At 31.2% G+C, this 22,039-nt stretch overlaps 1 pseudogene; it reads right to left on the reverse strand.

Moving 5' to 3' along the window:
* Positions 1-4,528: 4,528 nt before the first annotated feature.
* On the reverse strand, positions 4,529-4,647 carry LOC120622596 (uncharacterized; annotated as a pseudogene).
* Between the last annotated feature and the right edge of the window lie 17,392 nt (positions 4,648-22,039).

Raw genomic sequence — 22,039 nt, forward strand, 5'->3', positions numbered from 1 at the left:
CTGAAACTTTGGGTTCAACTGAAACATTGGGCGCTCAACACCCAATGGAAAATGTATCCAAATTTATCTCATCATAGCAAACATGAAAAAGCAAATGGTAAATTGAGATGTTTTGTATACCTCTTTATTTACATATGCTGCCAAATCAATCTACCACTACATGTTAAATAGAAGGACGAACAAGTGTTAAATATAATAAATAGCATTTAAGCATTTTAACAAGAATTTAATGGATTTATTTTGGGCAATTTTTCTATGACATTAAGCATGATCATTTCAAAAAGTCAATTTTATGAGAAAAACAGCTTAAATGGATGTATACTAAAACTCAGTAAATTCCTTTAAGGTATGAAAATATAAAAAGATGAATAACTTTTTGTAAATATTGGCCAAATAGCAGAAGTAATTTAAAGTGCTACTAATTACATTAAATAAATTGGATTTGTTAAACATAAGATAATATCACTTCACTATCTTTGTTTTATATTTAGAGATATTAAAAATAAAATTGTATATCTACTTGTCTTTCGCAATTCTTAGATCCTATCTTTAGAGTCACAGTAGTGTGTGTGTGCATTCATTTGAGTGTGCTAATAGCAAACTAAGAGCAAACTTAATGCTTATTAATACAAGAGCAAATACCTTTTGGCAAAGTTATCCAATAGAATACTACTCAACTATTAAAAATAATGAAATAGATACATAAACACTCACATAAAAATAGTTTTAAGATGAATTGTTAAACATAAAGAACATAATTGGCTTGCATTATGTGCTCTGCCTTGGACTAATCATATTTGATGAGTCAACTATCATAGGAATTGGTTGAAACTCTGAAAGGAGTGGTCAAGCTCTCCAAAGGAAAGAAGGGGACTGGTGAAGTAATGCTCCATAATAAACATGCATCCTATATATTAGCACCAGTTTGACAGCTGTGAGAATGCATATCTCAGTCTTCCACTTACAGGAAGACCTTCGACCAAAGCCCCTGGCAGCAGCTTTCTGCTGTTTATCCATTGTTTCTGCAAAGACCATGCTTCCCACAGGTTGCTTGCATCTAATAACAGACTATGGAGGTATGGTAAGGCAGTTCTGCTTCTGAGAGACAGAATTCCCCTGTCTGCTGACTTTTACCAAAAGATTCTGAATTTCTTGCTAAACTTTCCTTAGACTGTATGGCAGTGAAGGACGTGTCCACCCAAACTTGTCTTTCTTCCTTTCACTTGCATCACAGTCAGACTGCTCTCCCATCCTTGACTCCTTTCTCTTTTTCCATTAGGCAGGTATGCCTTCTAACAAAATCTTTACACTCAATCCTGTCTTGGTGCTTTTTAGAGGCCCTGGATGAATACATACAGAAGGCAAATTATGGAAGTATATAAAACATGTTAAATAGAAGGACGAACAAGTGTTATGCATATGGCAATCCTCCTTTACATTTCTTTCGTATCTGTATCTTTTGATAGTTTATTTGATTTTATTTGACTTTATTTTTATTTACTTTTGTATTTCCTTCGAACTTGACTTCACTTTCCCTAGCAAGGCTTTCAATTGTAGTTTTGCTTCTTATAGAGGTTTCAAAATAGCTTTAACTCCATAAATTGCACTTATATATTCCTTCCTTGCCCTCTATTTGCCTAGTGTCTCTATTTTCATGTCGGTTTTCATAGTTTTTTTTTAATTTTAAGAAAATTATCTTGCCATTAATTTCTTTGAGACAATAGATTTATTTCTTGGCAATATACTAGTTTCCTAGGGGTATTTTTCTGATATTCTTAAATATCCTTTCCTCATGCCACTTTACTCATTTATAGCATCTTTACATAGCACAGCATAGCACAGTATAACAAAGTTGATGTTGATTCTTTTAGTTATTACATCCCTTTGGGAGCAGATAGCTATTTGTTGAAGGTAGGCTGAGAAGAAATGGGGATGATAGAGTGAGCTTAAGCAGCCCTAAATTCCTCTTATAAAATCAGTCATATTCTCTTTTCTAAAAGCATACATCTTCTCTGTTTATGTAGTTCAAAGTAGCTAATATTAAATCCCATGTGTCCAAGGCTTTTTGAAATGTGATTTTGTCATTGATTTCTCTTTGTCTTCTCCACCTCTCATCTATATGAGACTTCTGGGAAAGGAGATTGTTTTGTTTCATTTTGTTGTCTTTCTTTTTTTTCTGTATATTAAGTGCAATTTACATAAAGTAAAATGCATAATTCTTAAGTGTGCAGCTTGGTGAATATTAAATCTATGTCTATTCCTGGGTAACTGCCACCCAGATCAAAACAGAAAATATTTCCATCATCCCAGGGAGCTTTGTCATGTTCCTTGACATTCAATTCTCCTACCTTTCTTCATAGCCACTCCTTTGAATCCTATTAAAATAAATTAGTTTTGCTTATTTTAGAACTTTACATAAATGTAAGCATATAATATAAAAATTAACCTCTTTATGTGGGGTTTCTTTAGCTCGTTATTATTAAGTCCATGTGGTTGTATGCATCACTTTTATTTCTGTATAGCATTCAATAGAATTAATTTACAATTTGTTTATCTGTTCTCCTGATGGTAGACATTTGGGCTGTTTCCAGTTTGAGGTTATTATAAATAAAACAGCTATGAATAATCCTAAATAAATCCTATGAAAAAACAATTTTTTTTTGGTGCGTTTATGTATGTGTGTGAACATATGCTCTAATTTCTTGTGTGCATATTTTTAGAGTGGAACTGCTGGGTCAGCTTGGGCATATGCTCAAGGTTATTGACAAATTCTTTGCATTCCTTGCAGTTTACACTCCCAGTAAATACACATGAGCAATTCAATTACTCAATATCAGTCTTTTAAATTTTAGTTATTCCGATGGAGTGCAGTAGTAATTCAATGTGGCTTAAATTTACATTCCAGTAATACTGTTAAACTAATGATTTGAGCCATTTTAGGGAAATGAATGTTGAAGGCTTTCGCCATTTTTTAAACTGGATTATCTGACTTTTTCTTATCAGTTTTTAGGAGTCCCTTAAATATTCTAAATATGATGCTGTTGCCAAAATATACATTGCATTTATTTTTTCCACTATTTGATTTATTTTTTAGTTTTCTTAATGATATCTTTTGTGAACAGTACTTTCTAAATTTTACAACATCTAAATGTTTTTTTATATGAGTTCTGAAACCTGCCTAAGAATTCTCTACTCAGATCTGGGTCATAAGATCATTTTTTCTTGCCTTTAATCTAGAAGCTTAATAGTTTTAAATCTTATATTTAGATTGATCACCCACTTCAAATTAAATTTTGTGTATGGTGTGAGGTAGAAGATAAGGATAACTTTTAGTTATATGGGTATTCCATTGCCCCTACCAAGACTTATTAAGACTATTGTCCTTTCTCATTGAATTTCATTGGTGTCATTGTAAAATATCAAGTGACCATATATGTGTAGGTTTAGTTTTGAAATGATATATTTCTATTCCATTGATCTATTTGTCTATCTTTGTGTCAATGCCGCACTCTCTAAATCACTGTATTTTATACAATGATTTACATAGATATCAAGGAACTCATACTGAGTGAAAAAAACAAAGTCTCAAAGGGTACATACTTTATGTGTCCATTTACATAATATTCTGAAAATTACAGAGAAAAGGACAGAGTAGTGACTTCTAGGGTTTACCAGAATAAATAATACATTGTGCTATAAATAAAGTTCGCATTTTTAAAATGTGCTCCCTCAAATAGTTCATGATTATCAATGTATTATTATTATGATGTATTATCTCATTAAAATTAATATGACAAAATATAGACAGTCAACATATTTACTGAGTATACAAATTTGATTCTAACTATTTAACCATAAAAATATTAATAATCTAATAAAAATATGTGTAAAAATAAATTAGTAAATTAATAAAATTTGAAAATTATAAATTGTTAAAAAAAATCTGCAGTTCTCATTCTTATGTTCTCAGCATTATGGTATTGTCTGAGGATAATTCACAGAAAATCTTGGTAGGATAATTCTCAGAAAATCTTGGTACCATGGAAGACATGTCTCACTAGAAATCACTGAAAACAATTCAGAAGTATGAACATAAAATAATGTTAGATATATACAATCTAAAAAGTCCAGTCACCAGGACATTGTACATATTATATATACATATATACATTATACATTTTCCACATTAATAATCAAAGCATAATAAACCTGAATTACCTTAATTAATTTTGATCTATAAAATAATAACATCTAGTATTATCTTTCATGATACAAGTATTCTTATTGCTTAACAAATGTTAAAATATAATGAAAAATCCATAATCTCTCATTTTAGAGTAAATACATATAAACCAATTTAGATTAAGTACATATAAAGTTAATATGATTAATCCATTAATAAGGTTTTTGTAATTATTGTTCTTTAAACTTCAATTAATAACTTTTTTTTTAGAAGAGGTAAACCTTGGTTGACCTCACAGATTGCAAGGAGCTTGTCACTTTACAATCCCTTATTTTTTATTTTTTATGCCTACAGCACCTGGTCTTGCTAGATGGTCTCCCATCCAAGTACTAACCAGGCCCGACCCTGCTTAGCTTCCAAGATCAGACATGATCCAGCTTGTTCAGCGTGGCATGGCCATAGACTCAATTAATAACTTTTAATGCAAAAAATGTTAATATTGTTAGTGTCTATAATTTGTAATTATACCTTTACAGTGAAATATATTCAAGATTATATTTTTAAATTTGCAATTTAATATTATATAATAATTTGTACTTTAAGCTAATGATAATTTATATTTAACTTTTTTCAACCATTATTTATAAAGATGATACTTTTGTTACCTAACAAAGTGCTGATTACTAATTTTGTTATAATATTAACACATAGATTTAAGTAACTTTAAAGCTAATGAAAATATAGCTATGGTATGAAAATACTATAACTGCTAATATTAAGAATGGAGAAAAAAACAATTTTAAATTTCATCCTGCTCACTTTCTCAATGATGCATAAAATATTCCTCATTAACACTTTCCTACTATTCAAATAACTGTAACTGCTTTGCCTACATGCCATACTTCCCCAGCCTTTGGCTCTATGTACTTGATGAAAATCCCATGGAAATGAACTGGCAAACTATTATGAGTTAAATCAAGGTCTGAGAATCATTGAGATTCTAAACACTCGCACTAGCCAATTCTTGCCATCAAAAGTTGGGAAATTATGCTCTTACTCTAGCAAATACTCTCTGTCACTGCTGGGTTTGCACAGCTTCTCACCATGAGTCAGCAATGTAAGCATTATGTGATCTATTTTCTCCTAAGAAGAACTTATTCCTCTGTAAGTTACCTCATTTATATTTCTAAGAAGCTATTATTTTGTAGCTTATCTAATGTTTTTACAATGTTAGTATGGAAATGAAAATCTCCCGCAAATTTGAACGCTCTGACCTGAAGAAGCCAATAACCATTTACTGAAAAGCTAAATGAAATAGATATTTTACTGGGAAATGAGTTTTAAAAATCACTCACAAAGACTTAAGAAATACTGAACAAATTATAAAATAAACCGTAGAGAGTTTATAGGTGAGTTTTATTAAAGTAGGGAATAGAATTTTTTGTTATTTAAATTCTTCATGAATTCAGAACACAATTTAAAAATCTTAACTCTGCTATGCAGGAAAAAGTCTGACACAATTTAACACAGTCCAGAAAATGTATATCACACTTATATTTATCTCACTCTATTTTTCTAATATATAGGTGCTCCTCCACTTAAGATGGTGCTGTGTTCCAATAAACCCATCATAAGTTTAAAATATTGTAAGTTGAAAATGCATTTACTACACCTAACCTACAGAACATCACAGCTTAGCCTAGCCTACCTTACACATGCTCAGAACATTCACATTATCCTATGCTTGAGCAAAATCATCTAACAATGAACACACTGTACAATATTGTTGTTCATCCTCATGATCATGTGGCTGAGTGGGAGCTGTGGCTTGCTGCTGCCGCCTAGCATCTTGAGAAAGAACCGTAAGCCATCTCACTGGCTCAGGAAAAGATCAAACCTCAAAATTTGAAGTACGGTTGCTACTAAATGCATATTGCTTTTGCACTATCATAAAGCCCCAAATTTGTAAGTCGAACCACCGTAAGTCAGTATATGTTTTAAACTGTCTGTATATGTTTTAAATAGACATTCTTTAATGAGCAAAATATCTGGTACCCACTGGTTAAAAATATTATCTTTATAAAATATGACTGTTTCTAGATAATATTCTATTTCACTGCCCAATGGAATCATTTCACTTTTAATTTTACATTATTTTAATGAATATTGCCATAGAATATGTTCTGATATTGTATAGGGCAAATTCTTTCTCATTTCTATTATTTATTTTACAACGATGGGCCATCCCTGCACGTATTCTCATTCTGATATCCTTTAACAAAATCTTGTGATATTCTAAGTTCCTTCAGAGTTCAATTGGATTCTTAGATTATTTTTGGAATAATTAACATCTTCGAATATTTCCACCCCAAAAGTAAACAGTATGTCTTCCCCTTTATATACATATTTCTTTGTTTCTTATTAATATGATGCAGTTTTTATATAGGAATTACATAGGAATTTATAGGAATTACACCATCCTTGTGTTTTTTCTTAGATGTTATCTGTTTTTAAGTTTATGAGAAATTTTTATTATTACTCTTTTCTAAATAGTTAATGCTTGCTCTCAAAAAAGCTTATTTTATTAGTAATGTATTAGAGAATAAGGCCAATTTACTGAATTATTTTATTCTAATTATTAGTATTGATAAGGAGTAAAAGAGATGGAAAATCCAGGCGGACTAATTATTCAGAAGGCAACTGAGAATGTGTCAAAGAATTCCTTTTCCCTAAAAGCACTGGGCTCCAAGGAATAGATAATGCCAAATGTTATTTAAAATGTTTCAGAGTCTAGCAAGAAAAAACAAGCTTTGAAATTCCTTTAACAGACTCAGTATGATATTGATGCCAAAATCTAAAAGTACTGAACAATCTCACTTGTGAATTCTGAAGCAAATATCTTAAATAAAATATTATAAAATAGAAGACAGAAGAACTTTCAAAGGATTATGCAGCATAGCAAATAGGGCTTTACTTCCTGGTTCAATCATAGGAAATCTATTTCTATATTTCGAAATACTAATGTCAATAAAAAGGCAAAATGTCTTTTGGTAAGATAGACAGATACACGCATATATAGATACTTAGATATCTAAGTTATAGATATATAATATATGTCAAATGGAAAATCAAAAATGAACTTAAAAATGCAAAACTGGATGGTTATAACCAACAAAGACTTATTTTTTGTAGTAACAATGATATTAGAAACTATTGTAAAATTAGGAGGCTAAATTTGGCAAGGCAGCAAAATCATTATTTGGCATTATACAATTGAATTGTTAAAAAAAAAACTAGTTGAAAAATTATTAGATACTATGTTGAAATTTATAAAATTAATATACGAAAATAGTTTATTTTGTATATACACCATTTACTAAGTAGATCATGCAGTGGAAGAAGGATTATATTTCCAATAAGAACACAACTGTGAAAAGTATCCTTAAGATGACTCAACAAGAAATGTTCATAAGTTTTCTGAAGATGTATTTCTATGGGTGTTACTTATGAAATCTCTTTACATCTTCTGTTGATAAGATTAGAGTCACACTTAATACTTAGTTTTATTTATGCAACTGCTCGATAAAGTTCTGAAGAAACAGGTATACATTCCAATTTTACATTTCCTCATTGATTTTAAGAATACAGGAAATAAGCCTAAAACTTGTGTGTACCAGCCCATATTTATATTCTCCTTGAAATTTTTACAGAATTTCTAGACTATTTCTTGTGTGCTTTCATCAGCATTTTATATTGTTTTTGTTGAGATTGATTTAAAAAATTATTAAACAATGAGAGAAGACACCATAACAGAGACAACAAATTGTTTGGTAAATGGAGAAACCACAGTAAGCAATGTAGGACACACACACGCGCATGCACACGCACACACGCAAACCCATGCACATACACACAGAGATAGATTTCTCCAATTTCTTGCAGTAGGAGTGCCTTTTCATGTACTTACTGATATATGCATTTATTCTTTTTGAAATTGTATTTTCATATAATTTGCCTCTTTTACAGCTGAGTTGAGTGTTCTTAGCTGAACTAAAGAGATACTTATATATTATTGATATTATTCAGTAGTCACTCATATATATTGTAATATTTACATAACTGTTATTTGCCTTTTTATTTCTTTGTTGTGTTTTTTTTAAATAAATTTATTTATTTTTTAATAATGAGAGAATTATGTCTGGGAAAGGAAATTGGCTCTTGACTTTGTGATTGGTTATGCTGAAAGTGAATGTTTTTCTTTCATTCTATTATTTCCATAATAACTGGCATTTTTACAACTAGACTATATCTATAATCCAGAAGTAAGTAAAAAATGAGAACATAAGTGAATAAAATATAGCATAATTTAACTAACTTTTATATAGAAAACTGAATACTTCAAAATATAATTTGTGAATTCTTCTGATTCTTTAAATAATAAATATCCTTTATATAATAAATGTTAATTTAATGAAAAAATTATATCTCCTATGAGAAAATTAACAAAACTTGTCTAATACAAAAAATATAATTATACTATAATCACTAATATAATTATACTATTAATCATTAACAGAAAAACATCTGAATAGATCCTAAGTAAATTTAAATGTTTAATTTTATTTGCGAATGATACCATGAATTAAGAATAGATTTTCATAAATTATAGATAATCTGTATTTAAAATTAATATCCAAGATAATTGGCCTATAGAATAGCTAAAAGTAGTCTATATAAAATTAATAACAAAACAAAGAGTCAAACTATTTCATTTCAATGGCCATGTAATGTAGGATTAAGAATAGAAGCTCTGTAATAAGATTTCTTGGGTATAAATTTTATTTACAACAATTGGTATCTGGAGCAAGTTAATTAATTTAATTTATTCTTAATTTTATTGTGTATAATGTTGGGAGAGTGCTAGTGCTTACTCTGTACAGTTTTGTAGGAATAAATGTTAAAACTCATAGTAACTACTTAACAAAACATAATTGCTATTATAGATATATCTCTTCTAATATCCAGAGCCTTCTAAAATCAGCCCTAGCAAAATTTTCCAATTGTACTCTCCTCAGTTCTGTTGTTCCATTTAAATCTGGTCTATGTCACCACACATATCAATTGGTATTGTTTCCTTTCTTATAATATCCTTCTTTTGGTTTTCCATCCTTAGCCAACTTTATTCACTCATTCAGTGTGTCTGTTCTATGAGATAATAAACAAAGTAACTTGTACAGTTCTTAGCAAATAGTAAACACTCAGGACTTGTGTCTCATATAGCCAATATACCTCATTTCTGAATTTGCAAATCACTTGTACTAAATTCCTTTCAATGAGTCAAATATATATTGATAATTTACTATTAGTAAGGTACATGTATAAGATCTTATATTTTCATTTTATATTATTTCAATGTAAATGATTTGCATTTTCTCATGTATGTTTACTGAAAACAGGAAATCATATTTCATTCTTTTTTGTCCAACTCCTTAGTTTTAGAATAATATTTGTATGATGAAGCAACTATGTATAAATAATTTTCACATATTTATTTTAAAATTTTTGTTTTGATCACTCTTATAACTCAACATTTCCATAAGTAATCACGTAATCATTTAAGCAATATTAAAATTTTGTTTTTGTTGTTTTACGTTCATTTTTTCAGTTTAAGTTACAGTATTACTTGATACTTCAGTGTCTGACATAATATCTCTTATGACCAAGGATACATTTTTAAAAATGTTGAGGACATGTAATCTTTGAACTCAGAAATATCATAGTCTTCCAAATCGATTGAATATTTATTTTATTTAAAATAATATACCATTTAACTTCCTGGATCTTCTAAGGGTACATCATATATTGCTGGGTTAAATTAATTGATTAATTGTTTCTCTAAGTGTAATTCCATATGAATATCATCTTTATTTAATAAGCAATTTTTAAATAGCTATTATTTTATAAAAATATTACCTGAGGTAAATTTTGCCTATAAATACTAGGCATTTTTTATTTGTATGTATTTGTAGAATTTAAATATCTTTATTGTTGTAATAAGATAATATTTTAAAATGTGATTGTATTTAAATTTATTGCTATATTTATATGAAACAATAGCTGTTTTTCCAAATTAAAAGATTATTTTATTGGATAGCAGAAATGCTTATTAAGTTCCAATAGAGTAAAATGTGAGCGTATTATGCTTTTTCTTCTGTTCACTGAGGAGCAAATAAGATAGAAATCATACACTGTAGAAAAGGAATCATGTTGAAAGATATATGCTCCTTTTAAATTGTCTGCCATGTAAGATACTGGTCTACAGTTTGTTGAATACACTGCTATATACACTGCTATTCCCTACAGCTTCTCCCAGGTTTCCACTTAAAAATTGATTGTTAAGTGACGGAATTATTACTGTCTCTTGTCCAAAGAAATTTCCCTGGGGGTAACCTTTACTTAAATTTAAGTAATTCTATTCATTTGTAGGTCAGTAAACAATGAGAAGTTTGCATAAATTATTATATATAATTGCATGTTCTTCAAGTAAATAATAGGAGACTTCACATACTAAACTTTTTTTCTTTTTGGTTCTCCATACTATAAAGAAAAATGTTTTCAAAATACTTCGATATAGTAAAAATTAGAAAAATTGACAAGAGAACCTTCTAATGTTATTTTTTGATCAACAAATTATTTCATCTAAGTCATTGTTAAATTACAACTAGCTCTGCACTATCACTTCTTATTTTGGAAGAAATTTTTTTAAATGTGGGTAGTTTATTTTATATAACATAAAACCTAAATTCTTTTCAAGTCAAAAGAATAAAAATTACAGTAATCATATATTTTCCATGCCTCAAAGCTATTTTCATCAACAATTTCCTAAGTAAAACTAACCATTGTACATCACCTTGGAGAGGAAAGAAAAGGTTAAATAGCAAAGCAGTGATTTTATCTAAGGCTCATGCATTTTATTACCCATGGCAGTTTTCTCTACTTGCTGTCATAACAAAAGAAAATTGTAAATTGGAATACTTTATTCTGGGAAACTTGCTACTGAAAGTAATTTTTCTAAACTCTTTCTAAATTGAATGCATTTTAATTTTAAAATAAAACTGTGTTAGTTTCTTCAATTTCTTTATCCCCCTAGAAGAATCCTTAGTGAGTTACTGTCATAGTTTATTTTTACTTTAATGTTAGTATAAATTAACACTTCATTAAATAGTATTCATTTATTTAAAACAAGGCTTCCCTTGATGGGGATGGAGGAGTAAGCATTCACAACTATAATTAAGAGAAAATAATGAAAAGGTCTTGTGAGACTTTAGAATACACAGTATTACTTGATACTCTGTTTTTTTAAAATCATAATGATGGCAATAGAGCTGATATTACCATCAATAACCTCCACACATGCAACAAATATTTTAGGTACTGAAAGAATATTATCTTACATTTTTAATGTTTGCAAAACTGAATTGCTGGCAAAAATAGTCAAAAAGAATTTTCATTATATCCTATGATGATGACAAAAGAGTGTATGATAAAGAATATTCACAGTAACTTTGGAAACATATTGTCTATATTCATATTTAACAAGATAGTTTTATTTGTGGTAGATTAAAAAGTATTATTTTAGTCCCATTTAATGACTTGATCATCTAGTATATACTATATATTTTTATCTAGTTAATATCTATTAAAAAGCATGTTCATAAACATATTTCTATTAATAAAATTTGTTAACATATGTAACACATTTAGAACATTGTTGGTAACATAATAAATTTCTTATATATACTTTAAGTTACCCACAGTGCAGACAATGAGATGGAAATTAGCACCTAGGAGATTCATTAGATGGATAAATCTGTAAAAGAGAGTATAAAGAAGTAGGATTGGGTGGAGCTGTGGTACATGCTCAATACTAATGTGGCTGGCCCAATGGGGATCTCCCTTCAGAGTTGTTCCAATTTGGTTGAGGGGAACCAGGTCTTTATACCCTGTGTTGATTAGTCATTGAATGCAGGCAGACCAAGGAAAGAGGCATGATATAGTTTTTGAAAGGGAAAGAGGTCCAAAAGAGGCTTAATAGCTGAGAGCAATTTTCTAGCCACACTCTCAGTAGCTAGAGTAGTAAAGACTTCATAGCTTCCTTCACTTTCCACCTCTTGTATTGCTCAGATCTATTCTTCGTATAGGTTCCTTTAGTATTCTGATGAACTACGTCTTGAGTGAAACTTAAAAGAGAAAGTTTAGACGATGAACAAGAGACCTGGCATTACAGTGATCTTGGGACTACATTCAACACCCATAATTTCCCTCTTCTATTATTCATTTTAGATTCTTCTTATGCTCAGCCAGAACTTCTAATGGTCTGAGTGGTGTACCTGGTGGCATGACCTAGCCCCTCCCCCCCGAGATAATTAAGCCCATGGGTCACATGATCTTAGCTCAGGTTGTTGATTTATCCATTAAAAATTAAAATTAGTCAAGGGAATGCAAAAAAAGCACTGAAATGACCTGCCCAGATGTCAAATGCCTTCCTACCTACCTACTCCATCTTGATAATTAGTTTCAATTTCTCCTCTGTGTGATAAAATTTCCAAACCTAACAAAACAAGAGTTGCAGGAATGTGAAGCACAGAATTCCCAAATTAATCACTGAATTCCCTCACCCAGGAACAAGCCTTTCTCTTGGCAACCCATGGTTCTCCCCACCTCAAATGGGGAAACTCTGAAAGGGTCTTTCCATTAAGCCAGTCAAAACTATTTTTAAATGTATAACACAGCTTAATTTTTCCTTCTGCCATATCTTGCTTCCTTACTATTGTTTTCACCTATTGATTCCAACAGTACTCTCTAGGATGATAATAAGTGAGACTACTCCTGCATCCAGCTCTTGGATTTTGAACCACGTGTTTTTCCTATTAGGATACATCAACATATCTTTGATATGTTGCATCTTGGAAAATGGCACCTCACTCTTATAAAGCATAACTACTGAGCTGGTGCTTTAGCTGTGCATTTGACTGACCATTTCATTGTTCTGTCAGTCTTCAAGATTCTTGAAACTGTAGTTTTGAAACAATTAGTGGATACCATGGTCTTGGACTCATCCCTGCATCTTCTTTGTGTAAAGTGTACCCATTGGTCTGATATGTAATATGAAATCCTGTGTGGGTGAATCATTCTGTAAGTCTTTGGAGAGTGGTGCTAACCGAAGCTCTCAATGCAAGAAAGTAATCTATATTTTGGGATATGTATCATTTCCTGTCAGAAATGAACTCGTACCCCTTCTAGGGAAGAAGAGGTCCAAGGTAGTCAATTTTCTACCAAATCTCCAAGTGCTTGATGATTGAGGGCTCAATATTTGTTCTTGTTGCTCAAAGGTTGAAAAAGTAGTAATGGCTTTACCAAACTTGGTAAATGGGAGTCCATGCTGTTAGATCAATGCACAGTCACCATGCGTGTCACCATAGTTACTTCATCTGGGTGCTTTCTGTACTAACTAGAATAACCGATAAGAAAAGTTAGCTACTATCAACTGAACAATTTATTTTGTCTACCTGGTTCTTTAGTTCTCTTCCACAGTGTTTGCCCTCTCTTGTGCATTAACACGTGATAGGAGGATTTGCAATTCTTTTATGTGGCCATTACCTTATGTCTATGGAGAAGGGTAGGAAGATGAGATAAAAGGAGGATAGCATTTTCTTTATTTGTAAGTTGGAAACATAATGTTTACTTCCAAATTTTAATAAATATGTTTCATATGTAAAGCAGAATGTTTTTGACAGTTTTATCACATTTTATGGAACTTCAATAATAATAAATTAAGGCACATTGATTACAATTATACAGAAGCGACTTAGAAGTAATAAAGGTGCATAAATTTAAATATACTTCATTAAATACACAAAAATAAATAACAAGTAATACTTATCAATGTTCAAAGACAAATGTCATGAAGGAGGCATCACTTCAGAAAAATATAAGGAACAAACTAAAAAATGGCTATAGTTAAATAATTATAATGAGATATCACCATCAATAAGAAAATAAAAATATCAGCAAACAACCTGCATTTGCTACACAAATCATAAGTCTCAAAGCTCTGTTAATCATCTCTTCCTGGGCATTTCATATATGCTGTGCTCAAAGTTAATGGCTAATTAACACCTCACCCCCAAAAGGATTTGATTACTGTATTGTCTGAAATAAAATTATACAGGCTAACATTAACTATTTAAAATCAAGATACAATGAATCCTCTCATGATAGCAAAAAAAAAATCTGCCACAAAATATCAATGTCTAGAAACCATGCCAAATTCCAATGTCTAAGCAACCACATCAGTCAGTATATTAAACAAAATGATTGATATGTGTATGCACAGTTGAATATGTGTGTGCCTATCTACATATATGTGTGTCAGTGTATAAACACATATCTGTATGTATGCATATATATATATACACACACACTCATATATATACATGCAAACATATATATATATATATATGCATAGACACAGATATTTTTTGATAATCTGAGATGTTTAGCTGATTTAAAGCATAATTATTCCTTCATGTTTTTGATTTTGGCTTAGTTTTATCTTGTTTTATATTTAAAAAATAAAACAATATGTTTCAATTTTTGTGTTTCTGTTTTATAAAATACAAACCGTTTATTCTATTTTATAAGTTTACCTTATTAACATGATTCTTTATTCCCCACAATTTTGAGTAGTTTTAACAATTATTATTTGTGTTTTATAATCAGTTTATTTACAATAGTCTATCTAAACAATGTGTTGCATGTGTGTGACAGGGTTGTTTTAAATTGTTTTGTGCAGCGCTCCTAGGTAACTATAACCACTTGGCCTTCATTTATTGATAAAATCACTCAGTGACTGTCACAAGAACTCACTGAAGAATCTCTCTTGGTTCTTTTCCACTTATAATTTACCTAAGAAAAAATACAACACAGTTCTTACACCACTCATTTATGCCCTATGTCAAAAAATATATTCCAGTTCATGTAAATAGTGCATTATTTATAGTCATTTTTAATTATCAAAAATCCCTTCTCAAATTACTACCAGATTATAGCAGAAAAGTCTATATTATTTTTTATTTCTAAAGAAACATTTTCTTTAGAAATAGGAAAATTTCATCCAGATTTTTGGAAACAAAGCAAAATATCTAACTTTGTAGCAGAATGTGAATGTTCAAATTGTTCTGTGAAAGAAAAAAAAATTTTTTTTATTTGCTTTGGTACTTTGGAGGGAATATTCTGGGTGTTTCTCACAGAGAACTGAATTCCTTGGATAAAAGAAAATATCTCCCTTACTTTGTCTCTAAGGATTAACGCCTAGATAATTTTCTTTAGGAAGAATGAAACTTTCCTATCTTTGTGTAAGGAAAAATTGCCTTTTCTTAACAATATGACTTCTCGTTAAACTGAGTTATTCCACTCCTTTTGACCTACATTTGCCATCACAGATTATTGTAAATAAAATGAACAAGATTTGTATGGAAGGATAGAAATGAGTGTGACTGGAATATAATAAAACCCAAAGATGAGAGAATGATCTAGAATAAGCCTTCTTCGAAAGATACGTTGAGCAATTTGGCCAAAAGTGAGCCCATTTTAAAGGTCAAAATTCAGAGCAGAGAGTTGTAATGGCTCAGAGTCCACAGAATTAAATGCCTCATCTTTGTCCGAGTGAAAAAAATTTTATCATCTCTTCTCAAGACTTGTATCGGTAAATTTCCCTGCCTTCATATTAAAATAATGATCATTGCTTTGTATGTAACATGATTTATGGTTCATCACTATCTCCATATAGTATAAAAACCTACCTCTGAATCATTTCTCAAGCACAATAAAGAAACCAAATAGGCTTCCCCTGTCCACCCGCCGAACCAGCACAGTAGTGAAAACATTCTACTCAGGGAGATGAGCTGAGCTAAACATAGAGGTAAAGTGAGACGGAGATATCTCCTCTGGCAAGTAAAACTTCAAAAAGTTGTTGACAAATACAAATACCAATCAACATTCTAAATCAATCCATAAGTAGGAATAAGTATGACATATTAACTTCTAAACAAAAATTTTTAAATTGAGTGAGTAATCTCTACAGTATTTTTGATACACTATATTTCCCCCTTAATTTTATACTTCGTACTTCTCAATTATTATCAATATTAATTAATTTTAAATGTATGAAGTTTAAAGTGATATACATTAGGGATCACTTCTTTATCTCTTCTATATATACAATTCTAATATTGCAACAAATTTTCAACTGTTTTCAAAAAAGAATACAGAGTATTCAAATTGTTTTATCAGTTAGACAGACACATGTGTTTGCCTTGCAGTCTAACCAATATTTGGGATTTTACTGCTTGTCCTCTAACTTCGTCCATCTGATCCTGAGGACCAGTGACTGTGCTGGTTGAAGTGAACCCTGGATAAAGTAGAAAAAATGTCTTGCTTTGGGTTCTTATAAAAGCTAGTAGACCTTCAACTTACTGAGTAAAATGGGTCAGAATAAAACATGTACCTATGATACATTTTATTTCCAAAGTTGAAAAATTCCAAACAACATTGAGCTTCTCTTTTAGTGGTAGTGAATGAATGGAGCTACAATCTGCATTTCACTCTGAAAGTAATATTCTGACATCACTCCCCCACACGTGCAATGACTCCTGGAAACTTCACTCAGGAGGAAGACTCCTGAATTTTCATGAGGCTTATCTCTCAGCTTCCAGAATGCATATATCTTACTAACTCATTCAAGGAAACTGCTTCTTTCTTCCTACCAGGTCTTGGCACTATAAATGTCATAGACCAATATGCTATGTTAAGGGGTAGTGAAATGAACAAGGTCCCCGTGGGTTAATTAGAACCTTTAACAGGAGAGTTAATATAATACACAGGCAGGAAAGTGAGAGTATACTGCTGTTTCCTGATAGATTGAATCAAATTACATCTGGTGTTTTCTCTTAAAGAATGGAGAAAAAGCCTTTAGCAGATGGATAGTTTCATACCAAGAGATGCATTTATTTTCCCCAGTATAATTTTTTCAAAGCACATCTGTCTCTTATGTAGACCAATCAGATGAGTTAAATGTAGATATGCTATCTACTCCTTTCAACTGTTTAACAGTAGTACTTATTAATGCAGTTTGCTTAGTTATGTAGTATTGCTATTGCTTTGCTATTTTGTTAAGGAAGTTTTGTTCCAGATGTTACACTTCTTCCACCCTACAATAATTGTTTTTAAGGTCAGGAAACCAAGGTGGTATTTCTGTTAACTGCTGAGTATGTCTATTTTAATATATTCAGGATCTTGGAAAGTACTCATTGGTTGGGTTAATGAACACAGAAAACCCATGGTGACATGGGGTTATTTCCAAAATCCACTTTGACCAGTAGACCACGAGTAGACCACTTCTGGATCACAAGAAATTACTAATCACTTAGTAAATCAATCAAATAACTGGAATGTTGGGGCGGCTCTATAGTGTAGTGGTTAGCATGTCTGCTTTACACATAGAAGGTCCTGGGTTCGTGTGCCAGGTGGAGCTATGGACCATACCCCGGGTGCGCCAGGCCCCAGGGGCACGCTGAGAGCGTGTAGGAGGAGACACTACATCTTCAGAGATCCAGTTCTTGAGGGGAAAACAGCAACATCCATAGGTCAGGGGTGGAAGTGGGGGTGGGGAATTAAAGAGGAGCAAAAAAAGACAAATAACTGGAATGTTTATTCGTTGAATGAATATTTATGCTGGTAAATGACCAAGTCTCTTTTGGGATAGAAGTTAAGAGAAAGGTTTACAGTACATAATTAAGATATTAACACAGGATCTTTCCTTGAATCTTAAACCCCTGCCTGTTCTTCTTTCATGTCATTGTAACTGCCTTTTTCAACTTAACCAGGTCTGAGGATTAGAGAAAGTTCAGAACTCTCCATTGTGATGATTCACATCTGTTCCACTTTTAATTAGACTTAGATTTATATTTTCATCATGCCTTAAAAAAGAATGGTTTTTAGCTCGCTGTTCACATCTTTCTGTCCTGGGACTAGCAATTAGTCACCATCAATATACCAAAATACAGTATACTAAGCTTTTCAATTATAATCTTGCTGCCTGTTACGGCAAGTGTATTCACTTTCCCTATAGATGTTAGATGAGGTTTCTTTGATGCTTCTGACATGCTAGGCTTCCATCATCTCCATGGAAATCAACTGATCAATTTCGAGCATCTCTCATATTTATTCCTTTTTTATAGAGAACAATTACTGCAGTGTTTTCAATGATACTAATACAATATATTCCTAAATTAAAAAGTTCTTTAGCCACTAGACACAACTATGAGATAGTAAAATAAGTTGTAAATAATGAATTCTTTGTAATATTTATATCTTCAAGTTTTTGAATTCCTTTTATTTTATCATAACAAAGATTTGCAGGCATTATAATTTCAGTAATCATAGAATAAGTTTGATTGTTGGTTCAATCTACCTACAAAGTAAAGAAATGAAACCATTTTCAGATCCATAGACTAGGATATATATAATTCATCATCTCTGTTAATTTCTCTCAAGGCAGCTCAATCTAAAGGGTGCTTGCTTCTTTTCAATTAGTTTTATATCCATTGCCATTACATCTGTCTATACTTCTGAAGATACACAAAATCTGTTATTTACTATATAAATCTTCTTTAATCTGGTTAGATAATTTTTTGCCCATTGAGTGTCAGCTTGAAGTTTGGAGGCAATAAAAAATGATAGAATTGGGAGATAAGGAGAACTGATATCTCTTGGAGTGTCTGAGGCAGCCTTGACTTTAAGTGAGGCCTTTATAAGATAAACAGAGACAACTTTCAAAAACAAAGGCATAGAGGCATCTTATATTGACAAGGCAGGCCCACGGACTTTGGGAGGATAGTGATATTCAGTGTTATTTAACTCAAATGTCTTTATTACATATTACAGGGTCTAACTCTTTCCCAACTAACTGGGCGAAACTGGGCACGGAACATAATTTAACAACCTTCAGGATAAGCTTCATTTTCACTATAAGCATTTATCATAGCAGCTTTCATATCTGCCAAAGCCCGGCCTTCAATAGAAACTTTATTTTCACTGCTAAAGATAATAACTTGATTATTTTGTCATTGTATAATATGAATAGCCAATATCCTATACACAAAGCAAACACACACATGAATCTCTTCCAACCTATTTATCTAGATTATGAAACCCAAATTTCCATATTGTTGAGAGGAGTTAAAGCCCCGATACAATTTTCTATTGGTCAGAATACAAATGAGAACAAAATCCACTTCAACTAGAATAAGGAAGGGGGATTGATCTCATAGTGTTGAATGACATAATGAATTTTTTAAGTGCTTAAAGAAACTTACTCTAGCCCAAGCGTCTAACTTCTCAGTACAGTCAATGTGCTTCCTTAGAAGCTTCTTCCTGTCTCATTCAGAAACTGTAGAATTAAGAATTACCCCCACTAAATTAGGAGATTACTGCTACAAATAAAAGTCATGGTTCCGGATCCATGACTTTTCTGCTGATTTGGAAAGTTGCAAGAACCTCACCACCTCTGGAACAATCTGTAATCTCCAGGACTGTCTCTTTCTCTCTATTTGTCTCAGTTCTGAATTTAAGTTTACTAAGAGTATAACTTATTGATGAAATATTGTAAGATTCTCTAATGGGATCTGAAAAATGTAGTTTTAGTGTTCCAGCCTCTTCATGTTAGATGACGTTGAACGTTTGTTCAATGAGGTAATCCTCAATATCAGCCGTATTTTAAAGATCTGTCACTCACTGATAGAGTCTCTTAAATTCTCGTTATTATTATACACTCACCCTTTTTATTTCTTTCAAATTATTAACCATAATTTTCCTGGACTTTCTGGATGGAGGTGAGATTAAGAGCATGTGCTCTTGCGAGACTATTCCCAGACTGATAGACTTTATCAAAATTGGTAACCTTAAATTTTTGGAGGACTTTGCTGAGCACATTTCATTTATAATATGTGCATTAGTTATTACACTGAATGCCCTATAACTTGATGCCTTAAATGCGCTTTTGGCGAAAAAATTATGACAAATTTAAATATGTCAAGCTGTGATTAATCAACTTTGTTCCCCAAAAGATTAAATTACTGCAAAAATACTACTGCAAAAGGTCAATAAATGCTAATGATTGTTACCTGGCCTTAGAGCTATCAACTGAATTCTTTAAAAATGATTAAAAATAAAAGTTATTATAGAATGTTTGGAAAAGTCAACTGAATTTGTTACTTTTGTCGTGAAAAACTTATTTATGACACAATAGACAATTAGTGTCTATTCTTCATAGGACAATGTGCTAAAAAGGACAACGTTAGACATATGAAATAAATATTGGTCTCCATTATCATGGACAAAGAATAGAAAAGAAATTTAACTGCACTCTTTTGCTCAACTGCACTTATTAAGTATCTAGTATGTGGCTGATATTTATAAAGATTCTGGGGAGTGTATAAAGAGGAGACTGGAGATGTTCCTGGAGTTTAAATATAGTTGAATTTACAAGCATTGTGCTATTAGTTCTCATGTATGCTATGTTATTTAAATTAAGTAAAACATTTTTTATTGCTTTAAAAATGAAAATAAAGCCTCATATTTGTGAAGTTATTATATTCACAAAGTCAAACAGAGTGTGTGTTATCCCAAAATCAAAGTACTATTTTACACAACACTATGTTGCTTACAGTCTAAAAGAACAAGTGGAAACATGAACAACTAATTGTCTTACAATTAGTACAATGATAAGCATATCAGTAGAAATACAAAGTATTTTGAATGGCTAGAGAAGAGAGCGATAATTCTGAATGGAAAGATAAAAGAAAATTCATGATAGGAAGTGGTGCTTTTAAAATTATATATTTTCAACAAGTAGAAATTTAGAGAAAATGTGTACAATTTAGCTCATAATGGTGGGTGATGCATACAACATGATATCGCTAGAAGGATTTATTCAGAGATAGCTCCAAATAGAAATTCTAGCTAAAAGCCTGCTAAGCAGTTCATAAGAAAGATGATTAAGGGAACCAGGAGAGCAATATAATTGAACCAAAAATAAAATTGAAGAGACAGTAAAATTTAACCCAGAAAAATTTGGAGTCCAGTTGAATTCTATCTGTGAATGATAAGGAAAACTAAAACTATTTCTTCTAGGTTTAGTATGGTAGACTGGAAGTATTTTGATGCTTATAGAGACAATAGAATGAAAGATTAAAGAAGGAGTAGAAGAAACACAGTTTGAAGCATTACAATTTGCTTACACAGATGGATATATTATGGAAACTATGCTAAATTAATTAAAATCAAAAGATTGGAGGTCAGAATAAAACTGTGGACTCAAAAGCCAGGCATATGGAAAATAAACCTGTGGTCACAAGGTTGAAAAAATATTCTGTAGAGCAGTTTTCAAAGGTGCTGAAAACAGAATTCTACAAAATTACTATATGTAAGGAAGGATCAGGTATGCAAAAAATTGATTTAGAAAAACATATTTATATGAAGAAATGCACAAGTACTCAGAAGCAAAAAAAAATAAGAATTTTAAACAAAACAATCATTTTCTAAAAGACAAATAGTATGAAGACATAACAACTTGAATTTCCTAAATAAGAAGCTATACTAGATTTGTTAGGAGTAGTGAAGTAGTCTTTTTTTTTTTTTTTTTTTTTTTAGGTGAGGCAACCCTTGGTTGAGCTCACAGATTGCCAGGATCTTGTCAGTTTATAATCCCTTATTTTTTTATTTTTTTATTTTTTA

This window comes from Pteropus medius, unplaced genomic scaffold, assembly GCF_902729225.1.
Source record: "Pteropus medius unplaced genomic scaffold, Ma_sr-lr_union100, whole genome shotgun sequence".
NCBI lineage: Eukaryota > Metazoa > Chordata > Mammalia > Chiroptera > Pteropodidae > Pteropus > Pteropus medius.